At 37.2% G+C, this 4,444-nt stretch overlaps 1 long non-coding RNA gene across 1 annotated transcript; it reads right to left on the bottom strand.

Annotated features, from left to right (window-relative positions):
• Positions 1-777: 777 nt before the first annotated feature.
• On the bottom strand, positions 778-3,996 carry LOC130940464 (uncharacterized). Its single transcript, XR_009070308.1, has 4 exons — positions 3,832-3,996; positions 3,686-3,740; positions 3,441-3,597; positions 778-1,029 (listed from the first exon to the last, which is right to left on the bottom strand). It is a non-coding gene; the product is annotated as an uncharacterized LOC130940464 (long non-coding RNA).
• Between the last annotated feature and the right edge of the window lie 448 nt (positions 3,997-4,444).

Raw genomic sequence — 4,444 nt, 5'->3', positions numbered from 1 at the left:
ATTAACTCAAATAACTATAAACTCATAAAATTAACAACAATCAACAATAATGCAATAATTAACTCAAAAAATTAATAAGCTAAGATTAATTCAGAGAATTAATAATAATCAACTAACTAAATAAGAAAATAGTTAACTCAGATAACAAGAAACTCAGAAAATTAAGAACAATTAACAATAAGACAACAATTAACTCAGATAATTAAATTAAACCTAAAATCGCCGCCACTTCTCCATTACACAACTCAGCCATCAATGAACATTAGCTTCTAGTTTACTATTTAGTTTCTTTTTTTATGAATTATGATTATGTACAACAAGAACTAAAACATCAAAACAACTACTTGTGCAACAAATCCGGGTTCAGGTTTAGCCGCACCAGTGAAATTATGATTTAGGGTTCAATTATTCTAAACTAACTAGTGAGTGAGTTACTCAGAGATAGTGGTGGCACAGAGAATTATTTTGGCATAGTGACCAACCGGCAAGCTGCATGTAACACCCTACCACACAAAGCCTTATGCTTAAGTTATAAAATAGAGGTGGCGAGGTATTACGACCTCTAGAAATAAATTTTAGTATATTTAGTAGTGTGAAAAAATGTTTATAACTAGGAGCCTTTGAAGGAAAAGGGGTAAAACAAAATTGTTAAATTGAAAAGCACAGCACTCTGATCAATAATGTAATGAAGCAGATAAAGGATAATCTAACGTGAGTGTACAAATTAGAGAGTGCCAAAAATAGAGATATCAAAGCTCAAGACTCGGTTTGCGAAGATAACCGGTCCGAGAATATAAGTATACATACATATATAAAGTAAGGAACCGAAAAGACAACCCAAAAGACAAGTTACAGAACCTGTTCTCTAAAGTAACCTCTAAGAGGAGTCAAAACATTATATATGTATATAGTGGAGATAATATATATCTAAGTAAGTACATAAAACCAAAATAAAGTCTCGAGAGCTAAGGATCTTCGCTAATCTAGAAGTCTCCAGCGTGCCTTAGCAAGGAGCCTCACGTCCTGCATCTGAAAACCACAAAATTCACATGGGTGAGAACTAGACGTTCTCAGTATGGTAACAGTGCCCACATATCTAACATGTAATGTCCTAGAAAAGCCGAAGGCAATCCTAGAACTTCTAATAGATAATCAAAGCTTATAAACAGACTAAACCATAAAAGAAATAGGCAACTAGCTAAGGATCTTCAGTCTAACTAACACTCCCTTTTCCAATTTCTTTGAACCTCCCAACCGCCATCAGTAATTTAGTATCGCAAACATAATTATATCAAACAAGAAAATGCACAAATAGGAAGCAGATATGGCAATTAAACAATTAGCAAGTATTATGCAGTCAATTAGGCATTCCAAACAATTTACACATAATGCATATGATATATGTCTGTCCTAGTGGCTGATGAGTCTCATCTGTCGGTTATAAAGCCAACCCGATAAGCCCTGGTAGCTAACCATTGGATTGTCCCTCTGTCGTGCATCTCCAACTCGAATTATTATCAATCATAATTATCAATACATATACAAAACACTGACACTGGTGTTTATCCACGTCGGTGAGCTCATCCGAAACTTTCACAGTTTCCGTCCACACTTACGACATAGGGTCAGCAGAGTATCGAGTCTCCACCTGGAGCACGTGGTGGCTAGCCACTGCTTCCACCCAGGGAAACTCGTATCTCAGACAGCCATTTCACATTCATTCATACACATTCCATAATCATTCATTATGACCATATCATCAATTATACCTCGCATAATTCCACTTTTCATACATCACTCATCATAACCCGGGGTAAGTGGGGTGAAACCACATCCCTTGTGTCCACCCGGGGAGCCTCTATACTAACCAACCTAGAGCAAGTGGAGCGAAACCACACCCTTGTATCCGTCCAGGAGGAACTAAGGAGGGGATCTTAGCCTCCCACCATCTCGATGAAGGCGATTTTACAATACCAGAAGGAACAAGGAAGGGGATCCTCACCTTCCTTCATCTCTTTGGGGTCGCACTTTCGAGGAAGAGAGCTCAAGATAAAACAACCATTCAAAGTCATATTTTCATTTCTAGCCATAAGTCAATATTTATCATAGCCATCCGGCTCATAATATAACCCATAACTAGCCAATAATCATGATTAAATACAGTCCTTCGGCTCACAGCATACACCGCGCTTCCATCATCACCCTCAGCAACTCATACAATCATCATTAATCATAATTCATCATTAACTCTCCCTTTACTTCACCTTCAAGCTACCACCCTTCCTAGCCCCTTCTCATTGCTAGGCATACTATCAGGATTAGGACATAAAAGGTGAGAATGGAGGCTTAGGAGTCTAAAATTCGGCTTTGAAAACTCAAAAATAAGTTTTTGGTGAAAATGGGGTCACGAGTGCGCGTCGCCCATGTGCACGCGTGGGAGGTCAAAAAGTAGAGCGACGCGTGCATGTAGCTCATGCGCACGCGTGGAAGTAAAGAGGTAGAGCGACGCGTGCGCGTTAGCCACGCGTACACGTGGGTGCATTTTGTGCTCCTTACACAAAACCAGCACAGTACCAGTGCAACTCTCTATATTTTTTTACTGGGCACATTCATCAATACAGCGACATGTACGTGTCGACCAGGCACACGCTGGGGGAGTAATAATTGAGAGTGACGCGTGCACGTCGGCTACGCGTGCGTGTGGGAGCACGATCTGCCAAAAATTTTACTAAGTTTAAAAAGCTGCAGAATTACATTTTCAAATCCCAAATTTCCGACGGGCATAACTTTTTCGTTTCAAAACATTTTCCATCCATTCTTCAAACAGCATCAACATCTCAGATCTAATTTTATTTTTAAATAAGTTTGACACAAATCGGGGATCCGAAGACCAAGTTATGCTTCTTCAAAGTCGACCCAAAAACCACATTTTCATACAAACCCACAAAATTCCATTTTCAAAACAAACCGATTTCAACCCTTTTCAAAACCAACCAAAACTTACCAAAAATCAACCTCAAGCCTCCTCAACCCATATGCTAACATTTTTATCAAATACACAATCTACAAACCCACCATTTTAACCAATCTCAATCAAATAACTCAATTTCAAACACAATATCATGTTATATATCTTTCCTCATCCCAATTTCCAACAATACCATTTCCATCAACTATCAATACATACAATCAATATCATCCTCACCATCAATATGGTTTCACCCATAATTTAATCTCAACTAATCATTAAGCATATATCAAAACATGCATATCTTTCACGCATCATACCATCGAAACATCACAATCCACTAATCACATACATAACCACACAATTCATCTCAACCAATCAACAACATCAATAGTTCAAATCCTATCTTAGGATCTCTAGCCTAAGTTTTCATACCACATTATATTTTAGATATAGAAAACCGAAACCATACCTTGGCCGATTCTCCGCTCAACTCGGAACACTTCTAATTCAACTTTTCCTCAACTTTCAAGACTCCAACACCTCCAATATCAGATTTTTCAGCACAAAAATTTTATTCCAAGCTCTCTAAGACTTCAATCAAGCTTCAATATTCACATACACACTACCTAAACCACAATTATCACATCCAAACACAACAACTCAATACCCAAATGTCTTAATTCAAAGATTCCACAAGGATTTGAGATCCCTTACTTTACCCAAGAATCAAAGAGACAAGATTAAGCCTCTTCTTCGAGCTAGTTGGATCCTATAACATCAAAAGCTCACAAATCTCAACATTTTTACCCACAAATTTTGAAAATCAAGGCTGAAAGAACTGAGATGAGAACATGGTTTACCTCAAAAATAAAGTTGTGGGCTTTGTAGAGCTTGGCGACGTTGTCGCATGGTCGCAAACAGTGCGGTGATCGGAGTCTCGGATCAAAAGTTATCAAGGATTGAAGATTGAATGAGAGTTTGAGAATTTTGGAAGGTGTTCTTCCTTCATGGCTGCCCTTGCAGCGTGAATGGCATGAAATGAGAGAGAGAAATGAGCTGAGTTCATTTAATTAAGTGAGTGGGTGGGGTCCACGGACCCGGTTTGGGTCCGGTTTGATCAGTTTGGCATAATTTTGGGCCAAATTCTTTAAAATTAGTGTCAAAATTCTCTTTTTAATTTTTTCTATCATATTAAACCATAAAAAATTACATTTCTAATTTTCTAGAATAAATCTCAATTTATGAGTTAAATATTTATTAGATAATCGAGTTTTATACTGCATTAGTTTTTTTTTAAATAAATTACAAAAAAATAATAGGAAAAATGAGGATAACAACCTACTTAGGGGGAGGAAGGAGAGAGATTTGGCGACATAAGGAGAAAAAAATTGATCGATGTAATTTACCAATGTACTCAAGTATTTAAATTGATTGATGTAACTAAAAAAAATTTAAGTACAAAATTTATCTTTA

The sequence above is a fragment of the Arachis stenosperma genome, chromosome 7 (assembly GCF_014773155.1).
Source record: "Arachis stenosperma cultivar V10309 chromosome 7, arast.V10309.gnm1.PFL2, whole genome shotgun sequence".
In the NCBI taxonomy this organism is placed as follows: Eukaryota; Viridiplantae; Streptophyta; class Magnoliopsida; order Fabales; family Fabaceae; genus Arachis; species Arachis stenosperma.
This window is presented reverse-complemented; position numbering and strand designations above follow the sequence as displayed.